Here is a 19816-nt window from a genome sequence, read left to right on the forward strand (position 1 = left end):
CTGAGACCTGCCCCCTCCCCGCTCCCCATTCCAGCACTCCCCGGGCTCCGGGCAGGGCGGCACCTCGTTAAGGGGTTAAGAATGAGCAAATTCCTGCGCTATTCCTGGAGCCTCGATTTCCACCATCCTTCCAATCTGGTCAATTCTGAGAGAGGCCAGCGGCCGGGAATGCCAGAGAGATCCGAGCCCGGCCCACCACACCCAAAATAACCCTGCACGTGCCTCTCCCAAGCCCTCCAGGATTTGGCCATTTTGGGTGCATGTTTTCCTACAACGCTGCCCCCAGGCCCGGCGGGGTCACTGCACACACGTGCTGGGAACTCTGAGGCGCTCCCGGGGGAGCTGAGGAAGGTGGGAGCAGGTGAGGGGGCTGGTAACAGAGACAGAGTCTGGTGTCGGGGTCTGGCCAGGCTGGCTCCAGCCTTCTCCGCTCCGCTAGCGGGGAGCTCCTGGGGGAGTCAGCCTCGGGCTCCTCCTCGGGAGACTTCTGCGCAGTGTCCTCCTTTCCCACAACTTCCTGTCCGCCTCCTCAGGAGAGGCCACCATCAGTCTCCCTCCCAGATGCGGACACGTTAATAAGAAGCTCCTGGGTTGAGAGTCCTTCACCCTCCCCAGAGACAGCTTCCAGCCTCAAGACTGTGAAGATGTGTGAACTGCTCAGAGACCCCACGGACTGTAGCCCTCCAGGCTCCTCTGTCCACGAGATTCTCCAGGCAAGAACACTGGAGTGGGTTGCCATCTCCTTCTCCAGGGGATCTTCCTGACTCAGGGATCGAATCCAGGGTCTCCAGCATTGCAGGCAGACTCTTTACTGTCTGAGCCACCAGAGAAGCCCAGCATGAAGGTGGATGCTTTTAAATCAAGCGAATGCTCCAAGTGTCTGGGGACATGGACTGGACGAGGGACATGTTTCTTTTCATATCTCGAATGCAGTATTCATTCACTCAAAAGAGATTTGCATGCCCACCGAGTGCTGAGTGACGAGAAAACAGGCAGAGCATCAGTGAAGGGGAAAGTCCAGGCCTCTGCCCTTCGGCAGAAATGAAGAGGCAGAGGTTGAGGTGAGTTGACGGAAACCTCCCGGCCAGGCAGAGACCAGAGGCGGCACAAGTCTTCAAGCTGAGTCCTCTGGCTGCACAAAGCTGCTCAGAGTCCAGAGGTGGGCGAGGGGATGCGGGGTCTCAGAAACACCAGCGTGGGTGGAGGCTGCACCACGGGGTTTAAGATGTGGCATCCCTAAATGGTTGAGTTCCTGACACAAGTCAGGAATGTCAAAGATACTTGACTTAACCACTGTCCTAAGACAGATACTCTCTCTTAGGTGTCTGTTTAAAGCTGCACCATCCCTCCAGTGAATGACGGTGAGGATTTTTGGCAACGAAAATTTATTTTGAGGCAAGGAAAATTTACTTTTTTGCAAATTGGAAACGTAGCCATTTTTGGTGGGGATCCAAAGAGAGAAGCCCCACAGTCTAAGGAATCGCAGTCTACCCCTCCCTGTGCCTCACAGTCAGGATGGGGCTCACCCCCCCTCCCAGCCCAGTACCTTCCCTCACCCTGCCCCACAAACAGAGGGTCAGGTCCCCCCACCTCGATCACAGGCACGGCGCCATCAACCGAGCATCATTTGGATGAGCAGGGATGAAAGCAAATGATGAAACAGACGTAGCATCAGTTTTATTCCGAACTAGGTGCAACTACCACACCTGAGGCTTCAGCCGGTCAGGCAGGCCTCTCCTCCAAGCCTATAGAGAGAGCTCTGGCCCCCTCTACAAGCAATCCCATCCCTTCTCACTCGGCCTTCAGAGCCCAGACCTGGTGCCGTGGATGCTGCGGGGCCAAGCCTCCGGGGGAATGGAAGAGTTGGATGAAACAGGGAAGGTTTCTGGTAGCCCAGAACAGGTCAGAGACTCCCCTAACCTCACCTCGCCTGACATTCTCTGATCACACAGAGCACCAGGGATGACTGGGACCCTCACAGACTAAGTTGGCCAGGACTCACCAATGACTCCTGACCCTGCTGACGTGTGAATCCATCCTCCCAGCCACAGAGAACCAGCACTCTCGGTGGAGGCAGGGGCAGAGAAGTTAGGGATCAGAGACGGGCCTCCTGGGTCTCCCCGGAGGGAGAGTTTACCAACCATCCGCCTGGAAGTGGCGGACTCTCGGCTGGCGCAGGCCGAGGACCTCCATTTAGTTTTTCCAGCTCCTCGGCCAAAAGGAGCGGCTGAGGTTCCTTGTCTCGCTTGTGAGGCCAGATTTCTCCAAGGTCTGCAGCGTCAGCTCTGCACGTTCTCAACTCTAAGCACTGGGACACATTAAGCCCAAGAGCTGATCAGATATCATGAACCCGGCAACAGGAGCAGGACGCTGGCGGCCCAGCACCCAGGAGAGCATCAGGGCAGCTGACGTGGCCTGCTCCCTCCCGCCCCCAGTCCCCACCGAGCCCTGTCCTGTCTCTGAGCCGGGTCCCTTCTCCCACAGCACAGCCTAGGAGGGGGAAAGAAGGGCCACGAGGCCGAGCCATGCGGCGTGGACGGCTTCACAAACAGTGAACCTTTCAGCCACAAGACGTTTCTTTTCCGAGAGATGCTGAGAGGGAGCAGGGAGAAAAGAAAACACCAAGGGGTTTTCAAACGTGAAAGCCCTCTCGGCCTTTGCTCTCAGTTGATGAATGCACGAAGCACCAGGCAGATGACAGGAGAAAAGAATATGGTGTGCAGGAAAGTGCACTTCATCAAGGCCAGCCCGGGGGCTCCAGGGAGAGGGAAGTGTGATGAATGTGAGCCCTGGGAGGACTTTTCCTCCAGCGGCTCCACAGCAGCATCCTCGAACCTGGGAGTGGCATCCCTTAACAACCCCAGAGCTGGCTCTCCCCCACCCACCCCGTTTCCTCCTGCCTCCCTGCCATTTCAGACATTTCTCACGGAAGAAGAGATACCCCACATGGCAGGTGATAAGACAGCTATACAAACAGAAACATCAGGGGAAGTCTGAATATGAAGTCCACTGTGAGTTGTCCGGGAAGCAGAGTCGGATGGAGCAGAAAGTCTTCTCGTTCCGCCTCTGAAGGCGGGAGGGGACGGGGAGAGAAAGTCTGGAGCAACAGGGGTGTCCCGTTTGCTGGGCGAATGAATGAATGAGTGGCCGGCAGAGGCCTGAGTCTGGAGTGACCGGCTGGCTTTCATCAGGACCCTTGTTTCACTCACTGACACACATTCTCCGGAGATGCCATGAGAACCAGCAGCTGGTGCCGAGCAGCCGAGGGGCCAGCAGCTTCCGGAGGGCAGGCAGACTCCCGCCCTACTTCTCAGCCAGAGAGCAGTCTGTTACAAAGCCCTCACTCTAGCTCACTCTCGCCTCCTGCCAGATAAGCCCCTCACACACACACAAGCATACTGAATGTACTAAACCAGAACGAGGGTCACGCCTCCTGACTTGCCAGTCTCCCTGGGTGACCCACGGGGGCAGAGGGGGCTGAGAAGTCCAGGCAGAGCCTGGACTGTCCTCTAGGGGTCTGTGAGGTTGAGCCCCCAGCATTCCAGTCTTTTCTCCTGGGCCCATACAGGGACTGTACACCCCCGCCCTCCCACTGCTCAACACACTTGCTCTTGATGTGACTCTGCCAGCACCGCCCCCCATCAAGACGGGTGTCTCTGCCCAGCCCTGAGGGTGCATATTATATCATGAAACCTCAGAACCTCCATCTCAAGAGGTCCTGAAGATTCCGTTAAAAGGCCAGTTCCCTTGAGAATGAGAAATCACGTCAGGGAAGAGAGGCCGAGCCACGAGTCAGCACCAGCCTGACATGTGCCAGAGGGGCTCCTGGACCACGCAGGCCCTGCAGAGACCCCGGCTGACCGCAACCGCATCCACAAGCTCAGGTGCCGAGCCCGGCTGAGCCATGCCCGGTGCTGTGTGGACCAATGCAGAAAGACAACTAAAGAAGTTTCCAGTTGGTATATTATGCTTGTCGCTTAGTCGTGTCTGACTTTTTGGGACCCCGTGGACTGTAGCCCACCAGACTCCTCTGTCCATGGAATTCTCCAGGCAAGAATACTAGAGTGGGTTGCCATTCCCTTCTCCAGTGGATCCTCCCAACTCAGGGATCAAACCTGGTCTCCCACACTGCAGGCAGGTTCTTCACCATCTGAGCCATCAGGGAAGCCCTTCCCTGTTAGTATAAAGCGATACTATTTATGGAAATGAAGATAGTAGGTAGACAGCTGGATGCTAGTCTATCATTAAAATACCTGGAAAGAACATAAGCCGAAGCATTAACAGTGATTGCCTCAGAAGGGTAGGATTATAGAAGATTTTCCTTTTCTACAACATCTGTATCATTTGAAGGTTATAAGGAGTTTGTATTATTTTCTTTGCAACAACAATAACAAAAAGGTACTTTTAAAAAATTCACCTTGAATTCTGCAACAAGCCTATTTTCCTAAAAATCCATTTTCATTCTGGCAATCCACTCTTTGGGGGCCAACACCAGCTGTCCACTGCTAGTCTGCCAAAGTCAGTCTCCTCTGGGGGGCACTCCAGGTGCCCCTGAGTGAAGGCCCGCCCCCATGGCCAGCTTGTTCTTCCCACTTCCAGCCCAATCACCGGGCCACACCTGTCTTGACCCAACCTCCCAGCTTGCCATCCTGGTCTCTTAAGGCCAAGCCATATCTCCCCTGAGCTCCTCTGGGGGTCCTCAGAGAACAGCCCACCCACCCCTGCCCTTGATGAGACACTGTCCTGCAGGGACCGACTGCCCCTCTAGGAGACATCCATGGACCCAGGCCAGCTGGCCACCACCATTCCCAGCGTCTCAGTCTACAGCAGGGGCAGGCAGAGCCCAGAGCAGAATCCACCCCGCTTCCCCCTCTGCTGCCCCAGCCTGGATGGTGGGTGGTGACCCCGAACTGGTGCCCCAGCCCAGCGGCAAGCCAGCAGGAGCCCCTCTGTGACAGCTGCTAGTGTGGAGTGACTCTCATCCAGGGGTGCTCCGAGAGCTCCCCCCACCCTCGGGTCCCACGTGCTGCATCCAGAGCCCAACTCTGACTTCAAACCTGATCACCTTCCTAGGGGACCCCAGGGCTCTTCCTGATTCAGGACTCCGCAGTCAGCATGTCCAGTGTTTAAACAAAGCTGTTTAGAATCTCCCAGGATGAGACGAGCAGAAAATGGCAAGCTCCGAGCTCCACCTCACTTTCCCTAAAACAAAACATGTCATTCTACATGTTCACACCCCCTACTCCCACCAGCACCCTGCTCCTCTGAGCCCCTCCAACGTGGGGGTGGAACTTGCCAGGGCAGGACCCACACCCCCGGGGCTGGATGGAGAGCACGGACCCACAACCTCAGCCTCCACGCTGGGGCCAGCAGCCAGGTACTCTAAAGGGAGGGGGGCATTCACACCACAGGTACGTGCTGACCTGGTGAAGGGCTCAGGTAGGCCTCCCAGCTAAGAGAACAATGCAGGAGAACATCCTCCTAGACAAACCCATGTGTGCAAACATCCTGAGACAAGCACAGACATACTGACACACACATATACACATTCATAGACACACACACATACACACAGAGATATACACATACACACACACACATGCATACTCACAGACACACACACGTATGCACACAGACATAGACATAGATACACACACACTTGCACAGACACATACATGCATACTCACAGACACACACACGTATACACAGAGACATAGATACACACACACTTGCACAGACACATACTCACAGACACACACATGTATACACACAGACATAGACATAGATACACACACACTTGCACACACATACATGCACACTCACACACACACATATACACACAGACATAGACATAGATACACACACACTTGCACACACACATACATGCATACTCACAGACACACACACGTAAACACACAGACATAGATACACACACACTTGCACAGACACATACATGCATACTCACAGACACACACACGTAAACACACAGACATAGATACACACACACTTGCACAGACACATACATGCATACTCACAGACACACACACGTATACACAGAGACATAGATACACACACACTTGCACACACACATACATGCATACTCACAGACACACACATGTACACACACAGACATAGACATAGATACACACACACACACACACATACTCACAGACACACACATATACACATGCATACTCACAGGTACACATATACTCACACACACACTCATACAGACACACACATATACACACACAGACATACACACACATGTATACACACATATACTCACAGACACACATATACACATAGACATACTCACACACTTGCGCGCACACACACAGATATACACACGCTGACACACACACATAAACACATATTCACACATACACATACACAAACATACTCACTGACACACACATATACTCACACACACATACACACACATACACACACATACTCAGACACACACATATACACATACACAGACATACTCACACACACATACACACACGCATACTCACAGACACACAGACACACATAGACATACACACACTCACATGCACACATATACTCACACATAAACACATATACTCACACACACACATACTCAGACACGCACACATACTGACACATATACGCAGACATACTCACACACACACTCACTGACACACACGTATACTCGCGCACACACATACACACACACATACTCAGACACGCACACATACACGCAGGCATACTCACACACACACTCACTGACACACACGCAAAGCCACACCCGGTTCCACCCGTGCTCTGAGCACCCCCTGAGATCACACCCCTCCCCCTCCACTGCTCTCAGAGGCCCGTTCCCACCCCAGGCCCTCTCCCCAGCTCTGAACCCAACACATCTCCTCCCGGGGTTGCAGGGACCACAAGCTGTGCTGGGACGGATGCCCAAGCAAGGGCCACTGCCCACCAAGGCTCCAGGAGGCTGGCCCAGGTGGACTGGGACGTTGTTCAGGTTTACAACAATTTACTCACTCTAATTTATTTTCTTTTTCACCTGTTGTTCTCCAGTCGCTAAGTCATGTCTGACTCTCTGCGACCCCATGGACTGCAGCACACCAACCTTCCCTGTCCTTCACTGTCTCCTGGAGTTTGCTCAAGCTCATGTCCATTGAGTCAGTGCATTTTTTGGATCTGCACAAAGATGCTGTGAGGGTTAGCAGTGGCCCTGCGCTGCCAAAGCCAACGCTAGAAACACATCAAGATCCTACATGGAGGGCTGAGGGACCCTCAGTCTTCCTGCAGTGACAGCCAAGCCTCCCCAACAAGTGGGGGCTTCCAGGGACCGGCTGAGCAGCCTAACTCTTCAGACCCCCTGGGCAGTTCTCCACCCCCAACCTTTCCTGTTTCCAGGACAAGGTCAGATATTTTTACAAATGCTGACACGGGGTGTAGAGATGATCACAAGACTCTCAGAAAGCAAGCAAGTATTCAAAGTGCAATAAATTTCCAGGTCCTGGAAGGGGAATGGGGAGGGGGTGGGAAACTCAAACACAGATAGTATTAAGCCAGACACTCAAAACTCATCTCCAGGACTTCCCTAGTAACTAAGCAGTAAAGAATCCTCCAGCCAATGCAGGAGTCACTGGTTCAATCCCTGGTCTGGGAAGATCCCACATGCCTTGGAGCAACTAAGGTCAAGCGTGTGTGCTAAGTTGCTTCAGTCGTGTCTGACTCTGCGATCCTATGGACTGGGGCCCACCAGGCTCCTCTGTCCAGGGATTCTCCAGGCAAGAATACTAGAGGGGGCTGGCATGCCCTCCTCCAGGGGACCTTCCCCACCCAGGGATGGAACCTGAGTCTCTCATGTCTCCTGCATTGGCAGGCAGGTTCTTTACCACTGGGAAGCCCAACTAAGCCCATGCACCACAATGATTGAGCCTGTGCTCTAGAAACCCGGGATCCGCAACTGCTGAAGCCCACGTGCCTAGAGCCCACGCTCTGCAACAAGAGAAACCACCACAATGAAAAGCCTATGCGTCGCAACTAGAGAGTAGCCCCCACTTTCCGCAATTACAGAAAAGCCCTCACACAGCAACGAAGACCCAGCACAGCCAATAAGTAAAAACTACTTAAAAAAAAAAAAAAAAACCCTCATCTACACATGACTGCTGATCGGGGACCAAAGAGCATGTGGTGTTAGGTGAGCCCACAGAATCGCAGCTCCTGGCTGCCTCTTCCAGAGCCCCGCCAGTGCCGCTGAGTTTGGGCTGTGGATCTGGTTTGAGAGGAGGGCAGGGGGAAGCCAGCCTCCACCAGGCAGAAGTTTTCATTCCACCAGACTGGGGCTCTAAGGAGATGCTAGTCGCTCAGTCGTGTCCGACTCTTTGCGACCCCATAGACTGTAGCCCACCAGGTTCCTCTGTCCATGGGATTTTCCAGGCAAGAATGCTTTAGCGGGCTGCCATTTCCTCCTACAGGGGATCTTCCCGACCCAGGGATCGAACCCTTGTCTCTTGTGTTGCAGGTAGATTCTTTACCGTCTGAGCCACCTGGGAAGCCAGCGGCTCTAACTGACGCTCAGACTATGAATATGTTGGGCTGGGGCCCAGAGATGGGGCCTCTCACTCCTAAACTCATCAGGCTGGGGCAGGAAGCAGGTGAAATGAGAGTGGCTGCAGAGGCGTCAGCGCAGGACGGAAGTCAGGCCGCTAGCTAACCAGCCAGCCGGGCAGCCGTCTCTGTGGACATGCTCAGCCCCCAGCCCGGCTTCCATCAGGACTCAGAGCTCTGGTTCACTCATTAACCCCATCCTTCCGTCCTCCGTCCACCTCAGGGCCAGAGACAGAAGGCATCTGAGCGATGGAGGGGAGAAGACAGGACTGCCCCAAGTCACCTAACCAGGCAGAGATAGACGACCATCCATACGGAGCTGGTCACCACTCCAGAGGCTCAACCACAGGACAAGACCTGGCCCAATCAAAGCCTGAGAAAGCTTCAGGAGGGGTAAACTTCCTGTCCAGAATGTCAGACCCCCCACATTCTGCCTTCAGCACAGACCCACAGAAGGATAGCCGTCTGTCTAGACGGCAAGTGATGCTCAGCTGTCCGGCTCCTCCCTCAAGGCTCCTCCCAGCATGCTGGGCCTCGAAGGGCCCCTCTGGGCAGGCCCCAAGGTATCTCTGTGACGGGGCAGGACAAGGCAGGACCCGCAATGACTCTCACCCACTTGTCCACAAGTCCCTCCATCCCCGCCACCGGATTTTCAGCAGACCGGCTTCCCTCGGCCTGGCATCATGCCGGCCGCCGGCCAGTCATCCAGTAGGCGGTGCCCCAAATCCCAGGGGAGCAGACTGAAAGCCCACACCACCCACCCCTAGGCCCCCAGGGAGGGGGGATGACTTAGAATGAGAGCCTACATCCTGGCTGCAGCAGACTGCAGACTCAAGGAGGGACGGGAGCAGATTCCCTGGCCTGATAGGAGGGGCCGAAGGTCAGCTGGGAAGGCAGGGGCGGCGGGCGTCTTGAGCCGCTGACCCCACCCCCAGCACTAAAGATGTGGTCGTAGGCAAGTCTCTGGCCTGCGCTCCACTTCAATTGCTGCCATTGCGAAACGGGAAATGATAGCTACCCCATAGGACCCTCGTGAAAATTAAATGAGAGTAAAATTAAGATTCAATACCGAAGTATTGCAAAGTTGACTCTTTGCAACCCCATGGACTGCAGCCCGCCAGGTTCCTCTGTTCATGGGATTTTCCAAGCAAGAATACTGGAGTGGTTTGCCATTTCCTTCTCCAGGGGATCTTTCTGAGCCTGGGAATGAACCTAGATCTTCTACATCAGATGCAGATTCTCTACCGTCTAAGCCACCAAGGAAACCTAAATTACTTGTGGACATACTGACACTGTGGCATATGATGATGATGATAAATATGAAAACTGGCACCTGAGTATCATGGTGAAAGCATAACAGGCCAGTAAGAGGCCCAAGGCTGCTCCTGGAACTCCAAATAGCTGTGCCGAGACTCACAAAGAAGGGACTCTTGACAAGAAAATTTCCCAGCACCATCCTTATCACCACACTACACCCTCCACCACGCAGCCAGGTTCTGAAAGGTAAGAGATTCACAAACCACCCAGCAGGAGGAAGCCATAGGATAAAACAACATCAGCTAAAACGTTAAAAGACCCAGGTCTGTAGGCAGCAGCGCTGGAAACTGAATCAGCACCATCCACACCGGAAGCCTGGGTAGGCTGCTGCCCACCTCCGGCTCCACAGGGGCCTCGAAACACGGGTGCTGCGAAGAAAGACGCTACCAGCAATATCCCCCCGGAGCCTGCAGGCGCAGAGATGAGGACTCCCGGCGAGCATCCTGGCAGAGGGTGTCCACCCAGAGGGCTGGAGGCTTTCCTGCAGGGCCCAGTATAGAAGAAGAGACACAGGTGGGACTGGCCAGATTCCCAGGGATTCTTTTCTGGCCGGCTGGTGGGAGGTCCTCCACCCTGGCTCCCAAGCCCACTGCCAGGAGGAGACAGGAAGCAGGAAGTTACAGGCCTCTCCTGCACCCCCCAAGCTTCCTCCCTACCATCAGGTGGTCAAGAAAGAAATTAAGAATACTGCCAGCCACCATTCAGAAACAGCGAGGAAGAAGGAATATCTCCCCTGGCCCCCAAAGCCCAATTTAAGGAGCTTATCAATTCAAAGTCAAGAGCTGGGGAGCAGAGAGACAGCTAGAAAATGTCAACATCCCAGTCCATCCTCCCTCCCCAACCCACAGTGAAAGGGCAAGAGAGACTCTGGCTTTAGACAGTTAGACTTTCAGAGGCCCCACCACACGATGGACCCAGACTGGCACTGACCTGTTTTTTCCTTGAATTTCCTGCGAACACCTTGACGGCTGACAGATCAGAGACGATCCCAGGAGATTTCTGCAGGAAAATACACAAAACACCAGGTCATTACCTGCTGTGAAGTCACTCCGGGGAGAAATCTGTCCAGCAACAGCCATTCTTGGTCTGCAGTCTCTCCCATCAAGAACCCATTCATTAGGACTTCCCTGGTAGTCCGGTGGCTAAGACTGTGCTCCCAATGCAGGGGACACAGGTTCAGTCCCTGGTCAGGGAACTAGATTCCACAAGCTGCAAGTAAGACCCTCCCAGGCACAGCCAAATAAAATATTAAAAAAAAAAAAAAAAAAAAACCTCATTCATTCAACAGCTGGAGAAGGCCAGAAGGGCAAATGGGTTTTGGCTGCTGCATCAGTTCACTCAGTTGGTGCGTGCTAAGTCACTTCAGTCGTGTTCGATTCTTTGTGACCCCTGGGATTGTAGCCTGCCAGGCTCCTCTGTCCATGGAATTTTCCAGGCAGGAATACTGGAGTGGATTACCATGCCCTCCTCCAGGGGATCTTTCCACCCCAGGGATCGAACCTGCATCTCTTCCATCTACCTGAACTGGCAGGCAGATTTTTTACCACTAGCGCCACCTGGGAAGCACTCAGCAGATGGTGTGTGCTAAAGACCCAGCAGGAAAGACATCTGAGATGGATTAGTGATGTCTGCTAGGGGCCCTTCTAATAGTAAGAGTATCTGTGCCAGGTATTTGCCATCCCTGGGGTAGACCCTTGGCATCCAAGGATTTAATGTTTGGAATTATGACCACTCACAGTGAGACAGTTTCATGTATCTGAAAGTGTGTAACTTGACTGAGACAGGAGAGAGACCCTCTGAGGCCACTTTGTTGCATCCATCTCTTACACACTCAAAGTTACTTTTTTAATATAATTTTATTTATTTATTTTTGGCTGTGCTGGGTCTTTGTTGCTGTGTGGGCTTTTCTCTAGTTGCAGGGAGCAGGGGCTACTCTCACTGTGCTGAATGGGCTTCTCGTTGCTGTAGCTTCTCTTGTGGAGCACAGGCTCTAGGGCACACAGGTTTCAGTAGTTGCGGTTCTCAGGCACTAAAGCACTAGAATACAAAAGTTGTGGTGCACGGGCTTACTTGTTTCGAGGCACATGGGATCTCTCCAGACCAGATGAACCCACATCTCTGGCACTGGCAGGTGACTTCTACACCACTGAGCCACCAGTGAAAGCCCCAAAGTTACTTTCAAGGAGCAATAAAAACTTGGTAGAAAATGGCCATCAAGTGAGAGTTTAAACTGTTGCAGAAGTTGAAAGTGTGGTTAATTTGGGATGTGAAGATACATACAGGAAACATTTGGCCCTTCGTGGAAACATGACTCCGGAAAAAGGAGTGCACAAACAGTGCTGCAGATGCAAACTTGGGATTCTAGAAGGTACAAGGTTCCCCCAACACAATCTTCTCATTGGCCCAACTGAGCTGTTCAAAGCCCCAGCACTTTCTCAGTGCTGTTCCTCAGGCTCACCCTTCCTTCCTTCTGTCGAAATGAAAGCGGCCCTTCAGCGTTCACGTCAAACACCACCTGGTACACGACGTGTTCCTCTAGAATCAGGGTGATCAACTCCACCCATGTTTGAATCCATATTCTACTCTCATAGGCTGCTCACCTTATATTTTGAATTGTCATTTTTCAGAAGATATTTCTTAACCCTTTACTGCATTATGCCCCATGAAGACAAGGATCTTTACTGTTTTCATTTTTGTATCAGTTCAGTCCAGTCGCTCAGTCATGTCAGACTCTTTGCAACCCCATGGACTGCAGGAAGCCAGGCTTCCCTGTCCATCACCAATTCACAGAGCTTGCTCAAATTCATGTCCATCAAGTCAGTAATGCCATGCAACCATTTCATCCTCTGTCAGCCCCTTCTCCTGCCTTCAGTCTTTCCCAGCATCAGGATCTTTTCTAAAGAGCCAATTCTTCACATCAGGTGGCCAAAGTATTGGAGCTTCAGCTTCAGCATCAGTCCTTCCAATGAATATTCAGGACTGATTTCCTTTAGGATTGACTAGTTGGATCTCTTTGCAGTCCAGGGGACTCTCAAGAGTCTTCTTCAACACCACAGTTCAAAAGTATCAATTCTTCAGCGCTCAGCCTTCCTTATGGTTCAATTCTCACATCCATGCATGACTACTGGAAAAACCATAGCTTTGACTATAGGGACCTTTGTTGGCAAAGTAATGTCTCTGCTTTTTAATATGCTGTCTAAGTCTGTCCTAGCTGTTCCTCCAAGGAGCAAGCATCTTTTAATTTCATGGCTGCAGTCACCGTTACAAGTGATTTTGGAGCCCAAGAAAATAAAATCTGTCACTGTTTCTGTTGTTTCCCCATCTATTTGCCATGAAGTGATGGGACCAGATGCCATGATCTTCATTTTTGGAATGTTTAGTTTTAAGCCAGTTTTTTCACTCTCTTCTTTCACTTTCATCAAAAGGCTCTTTAGTTCCTCTTCACTTTCTGCCATAAGGGTGGTGTCATCTGCATATCTGAGGTTCTTGATATTTCTCCTAGCAATCTTGATTATAGCTTGTGCTTCATCCAGCCCAGCATTTCACATGATGTACTCTGCATATAAGTTATATATAAACAGGGTGACAATATACATCCTTGACATAATCCTTTCTCAATTTGCGAACAGTCTGTTGTTTCATGACCGGTTCTAACTGTTGCTTCTTGACATGCACAGATTTTTCAGAAAGCGGGTAAAGGTGGTCTGGTATTCCCATCTAAGAATTTTCCACAGTTTGTTGTGATCCACACAGTCAAAGGCTTTCGCATAGTCAATGAAGAAGAAATAGACATTTTTCTGGGATTCCCTTGCTTTTTCTATGACCCAAGTGATGTTGGCAATTTGATCTCCGGTTCCTCTGCCTTTTCTAAATCCAGCTTGAACATATGGAAGTTCTTGGTTCACATACTATTAAAGCCTACCTTGGAGAATTTTGAGCATTACTTTGCTAGCATGTGACATGAGTGCAATTGTGCAGTAGTTTGAGCGTTCTTTGGCATTGCCTGTCTAAGGGACTGGAATGAAAACTGACCTTTTCCAGTCCTGTGGCCTCTGCTGAGTTTTCCAAATTTGCTGGCATATTGGGTGCAGCACTTTAACAGCATCATCTTTTAGGATTTGAAATAGCTCAGCTGGAATTCCATCACTTCCACTAGCTTTATTCATAGTGATGCTTCCTAAGGCCCACTTGACTTCACACTCCAGGATGTCTGGCTCTAGGTGAGTGACCACACCATCATGGTAATCTGAGTCATTAAGATCTTTTTGTATAGTTCTTCTGTGTATTCTCACCATCTCTTCTTAATCTCTTCTGCTTCTGTTAGGTCCACACCATTTCTGTCCTTTATTTTCTCTGTCCTTATATGCAGTGTCCATCTTTGCATGAAATGTTCCCTTGGTATCTCTAATTTTTTGAAGAGATCTCTAGTCTTTCCCATTCTATTGTTTTATATCATCAGATGGAGATCAGCACAAACTCTTTTTAACATTAAGAAAGCTTTATTATTTATTTTGGCTGCACTAGGTCTTTGTTGCAATGCAGGTTCTCCAGTTGCGGTGTGTGGACTTAGTCACTGTATACAAACTCTTGCAGTATGTGGGATCTTAGTTCCCCGACCAGGGATCAAACCCAGGCCCCCGCATTGGGAGTGCAGATTCTTATCCACTGGACCACCAAGGAAGTCCCAGCACAGACTCTTGTACTAAGACACACATTAAAGAATCACCCCCAAGCAGTGTGGCAAAGCCAGGAGAGATGAAAACATAAAATGCCAAAAGGTTCTTTGGGGATGGCTCTATGAAGGAGCTCAGACATGAGTAGGATCCTAAAGAGTGGAAGGAAGGAAGGGGGAGGCACAGTTCGGGAAGGCGGAACAGTCTGACTAAGAGACAAAGAAGAAATGAGCCAGGCATGCTGGGAGATGAGTCTGGCTGGCACCGGGGATCCCTGGGGAAGATAGTGGAAGATGAAGCTGGACAGGCAGGGCAGGTTGGGTAGGAAGGATGTGTGTGTGCGTGCTCCATCGCTTCGGTCATGTCCACGTCTTTGCAACCGTATGGACTGTAACCCACCAATCTCCTCTGTCCATGGGGTTTTCCAGGCAAAGATACTGAAGCCATGACCTCCTCCAGGATCTTCCCGACCCAGGGATTGAACCCGTGTCTCCTGCGTCTCCTGCATTAGCAAGCGGGTTCTTTACCCACTTAGCCATCTGGGAAGCCCAGGAAGGATGTGCAGTGCCAGCTAAGGCACCTGGATTAGATCCACACACTCTGAGTCCGTGGGGTGCCCACCACAGCAGGCCTGAGTCTTGACAGTGGAAGAAGTCCTGTCCTCCTCTGTGAGCCTAGCTCCTCAGCTAGGTTATAAATAACAGGCACCACTTAACTGCGCACCTGCTGTGTCTGAGGCCCTAAGCTACATGCTTCACATACACGCTCTCACTGCTCCTTCCAACAGCCCTGAGAGCTGGTATTGTTATCCTCCTTCTGTAAGCAGCAAGGGAAAGCTCAAAGAGGTGAAGGCACTTGCCCCAGGCCTCACCTGCTCACTCATTTACTGAACAGATCGGCTGGTGCTGGGGCTTCCTAGGTGGCTCAATGGTAAAGAATCTGCCTGCCAATACAGGAGACTCAGGAGATACAGGTTCAATACCTGGGTGGGGAAGATGCCCAGGAGGAGGACATTGCAACCCACTCCAGCATTCTTGCCTGGAAAATCCCATGGACAGAGGAGCCTGGCAGGCTACGCTCCATGGGGTCACAAAGAGTGGAACACAACTGAGCGACTGAGCAGGCACATGGCCTGTGCTGAAGTTACATTCACAGGAATGAGGACTGGCACTCCGGCCAGCTACCTACTTGCCTTATTCATTCCTCAAGGGCAACATTTATTAAGGACATCAGTCAGTCAGTTCAGTCGCTCAGTCGTGTCTGACTCTTTGCGACATAGTAGGAGCCTAATAAACCACCCTGAGTAGAGTGGAGATAGCTGGGGGCTGAGGGGATGGGCTACAGTTTAATGGATGTACAGTTTCAATTTTGCAGATAAAAAAATTCTGGAGATCTGTTGTAGGACTATGTGAATATACTTCCTGCAACTGAACTGTACATTTTAAAATGGTTATGATGGTCATTTTTATGCATTTCTTTTACCACAATTAAAAATAGAAAATAAACAAAGAACACATTAACTCATTGATTAGCAGCTGACAGCATCTTATACTGTTAGATATCCAAGGATAGAAGAGACCCTAAAAACATTTTAACCCATAATCATCCAAAACAGAGGACTGGAGACTCCTCTGGAGATCCAGTGGTTAGGACTCTGAGCATTCAATGCAAGGGGCACAGGTTCGATTCCTGGTCAGGGAACTGCCAGAAGCCCTAGGGCATGACCAAATTCAAAAAACAAACAGAGGCCTGGAGAGGGGCGGTAATTTGCCCAGGGTTGCACAATTAGGCGATGTTAGGATGAAGGTCGGAGCCCAGGTCTTCCAGGCTCAACAGTGAAGAATGACAGAGGCAGCTGGCATAGCAGAAAACACAGCCTAAGGGGTCAGAAGCCACGGGTTCAAGTTCTGCTTCTCCCACTTATGAGTTCTGTGACCTCAGAGAAGTCATTTATTCTCTCCGAGCCTCATTTTCCTAAACTATAAGGGGGCAATTTAAAATGACAAGTGCTTGGGGACTTCCCTGGTGCTCCAATGGCTAGGACTCCATACTCCAGGAGGCCTAGGTTCGATCCCTGGTCAGGGAACTAGATCCACATGACGCAACTAAAGATCCTGCGTGGCCCATCGAAGATAGAAGATTCTGAGTGCTGCAACGAAGATCCAAAGCGGCCAAAGAAATAAAAAATTTTACTTCAAAAATTTTTTAAATTATGTAAAAAAATTAAAATGTGTTCATCAATTTAAAGATTCAAATATGATTTGCTGCTGTTGTTTAGTCACTAAATCATGTCACGCTTTGCAACCCCATGGACCCCTCTGTCCATGGAATTTCCCAGGCAGGAATACTGGAGTGGGTTGCCATTTCCTCATCCAGGAAATGTTCCCAACCCAGGGATCGAACCCACGTCTCCTGCATTGCAGGCAGATTCTTTACCACTGAGCCACCAGGGAAGCCCATATAATATGATTTAATCAGATAAAAAAAAAAATCCCCTCTCCATTCTGGTTAACTCTCAGCTGTTCCTGGCCTTGCACACAGCAGGTCTTCAACGAGCGAGTTTAGAACTGAATCACTGTTCAAGTTTTATCCACCCCAACCCTCCTCCCTCACTCACCCCCCCAACCCACAGCTCAGTTGCATGGCCCTGCCAGGACCCGGCAGAGGGTAGGAAGCCAGTGTGAACGGTCTGCCTCCCTGGCTGCATTCCTTAGCTAAATATAAATGATTTGTCCAGGCCATTGTTTGAGATTGTCCATAATATGTCTCCTCCCCTTCCCATTACTTACAACTTGCAGACAAGTTGACTGCACATCTTTATAGCAGAACATACATACAAAACATTCTCTGTGGTTATTTTTAGTAAAGAGAGGGAAGCTGGCTGATATGCAGGGGTCAGAGCGTGAGTCCTCAGTTTTCTCCACTAGTCCAGGAAAGCTTCCTGGAGGAGGAAATACCTGAGTCATCCCAGGGGACAGCTGCCTGTCAGAAGGGCACCCTCACATAACGAGTTTGGTTCTCTGCAGTCTTATCCATGTTTGGGGTATGGGGAGGAAAGATCTACCCAGCCCAGGGGACCCCTGCTGCTGCTGCTGCTGCTAAGTCGCTTCAGTCGTGTCCAACTCTGCGATCCCATAGACGGCAGCCCACCAAGCTCCTCCAGCCCTGGGATTCTCCAGGCACGGATACTGGAGTGGGTTGCCATTTCCTTCTCCAGGGGACCCCATACTACCCTAATGCTTCAAACCTCCCCAGACACTAGCAGCATTGGGGAAAGAGGCAGGGAAGGGACAGTATCTTTTCCAAAGACAGGAGATCCAAGACTCCAGCTCTGAAGTACACGACACAAACACTGCTCTTGGTAAGGAGCCAGATTCTTGTTTGGACTTTTTAATTTTTTTATAACCACAGAAAGTTTTTTAAAGTCCCAAACTTGGATGCACAGATGGGCTACATCCCAGACCTCGGAGCCTGCCAAAGCCCTGTCACTGAGTGCCGACCTGCCAGGGGTGGCCCAAAGGGTGGTCGGGGAGCTCCGGGGCTGCACGCGGTACTCCAGCCCTGCGCGAGCCCCCGGCCCTCCCTGGGGGCGCTGAAGGGACCACCCCGGCCGGCCCGCTGGGTCCCACAGTCAGAACCCCTTGACAGCTCCGGGGCTCCGCCTTCCTGCTGCATCCTACAGACCCCCATCCCTCCGCCTAGGGTTCCGCCGGCCACTCCCGCACCCCGTTCCCGGAAGGTCCTCCTCCGAGCCTTTCTCCGTGCAGACCCCTCCTCGCCCCGTTCCCGGGCCCAGCACACGTCGTCCCCTTCGGGCGGCTTGCCGCTCCCTCACAGTGCGCCGATCCCACCCCTCCCTCAGCTGGCCCACTGCCGCCCCCCACACCCTTTCCAGGGGCGCCCTGGGCCGCTCGCCCCTCCGCGGACCGGGTCGGGGGCTTGCCGGCCCGCCCCCAGCCGATCCGGGCCTGTAACTCTGCTTGTTCCCGAGACCCCGGCCAGCGGCCCGCCGCCCCGCCTGCCCCGGGCCGCACTCACCGAGCTCCCAGGAATGTAGGGTCCGGCTCGATCGCGCTCGCGCGCCGCCGCCACTGCCTCCGCCAGCGGAAACAGGGGGCGGGGCCTGCCCTGGACTGCGAGGCCGCGGGGCGGGGCCGGCCGAGGGGGTGGGGCGGGGCCTGTCCTGGAATGGCGAGGGCGCGGGGAGGGCGCGGGCGCGGGGCGGGGCCGGCTGAAGAGGAGGGGCGGGGCCTGCCCTGGAACGGCGAGGGCGCGGGGCGGGGCGAGACCGGGGGTGGGGCGGGGCCTGCCCGGGAATGGTGAAGTCGCGGGGCGGGGCAGGGCCGGCCTAGGGGCGGGGCTGGGAAAGGGGGCGGAGCGAGGCGGGGCCGCCCGGGGAACTGCAAGGCCGAGGGGGCCCGAGCCCCGCGCGAGTGGTGGGGGAAGGGACGGAAGCGGGGACCTCGAGCGGACACTGCGGGTGGGGTGGCGGCTGGGGAAGGGGTGCGCGAGGCTGAGGGCGGGGTCTGGGGCCGGGAACCTCCAGCACCCCCGGTCAGATCCCCAGCGTTGGAGCTGGAGGGACTCAGCGGGACAGTGCCGGACTCGGACACCCCGGGCCAGGCATCCCGGGCCAGGCATCCCGGGCCTGGCCCAAGCGTGGCTGCCCTCCCGGAGACTTCCTCCCTCCCCGCCGCCTGGATTCTTGGATCGGCCTCTCCTCCGGGGCACTGGTACGACCCTTGCCGCTGCCCCATGCATGGGCCAGGGTGTAGGGGGAGATGCGGGCTTGGAGGTTCGCGCCCCTGTGCCCAGTCTGGTCCCAACTGGGGTCGCAGCCTTGCCGCTGGAGCCGGGCCCTATACCCCTGCCGCCATACCTAGGCGGGAGACCACGCGCTGGAGGAGCTGCTTTCTGCCTCCCCAAGAGTCATGGCCTCTAAGTGCTGGTAAAGGGCACCACGCGCCCTGAGAACCTGACCAGCAACTGGACAAACTCAGGTTACACATCTCCGTCCCAGGGCTTCCTATAGGCCTTCCTTCCTGGGCCAGGACTCTCTTTCAAAGTGACCCCTAAACAGCTCCATTACTGTTGTAGAAATGCATTCTGTGCTTCTCACGTGCACCATCCCCTGCTAAGTATGATTTGAGACAAAGTTTTTTCAACTGAGGCATCACCAGAGTCTCCTTGGCCTTTCCTAGTTGGACTGGCAGCTAGAAAATCATACA

At 52.8% G+C, this 19816-nt stretch overlaps 1 protein-coding gene across 1 annotated transcript in view; it reads right to left on the minus strand.

Annotated features, from left to right (window-relative positions):
- TSPAN9 (tetraspanin 9) overlaps positions 1–18696 on the minus strand; it is a 186079-nt gene extending 167383 nt beyond the window's left edge. Inside the window, exons 1-2 of the mRNA XM_065942716.1 lie at positions 18627–18696; positions 10846–10914 (exon numbers count right to left, since the gene is read on the minus strand). The gene's annotated coding sequence lies outside the window, so the exon portion shown is untranslated. The remainder of the gene's footprint in view (positions 1–10845; positions 10915–18626) is intronic.
- Positions 18697–19816: the final 1120 nt, after the last annotated feature.

Source organism: Muntiacus reevesi, chromosome 1 (assembly GCF_963930625.1).
Source record: "Muntiacus reevesi chromosome 1, mMunRee1.1, whole genome shotgun sequence".
Lineage (NCBI taxonomy): Eukaryota > Metazoa > Chordata > Mammalia > Artiodactyla > Cervidae > Muntiacus > Muntiacus reevesi.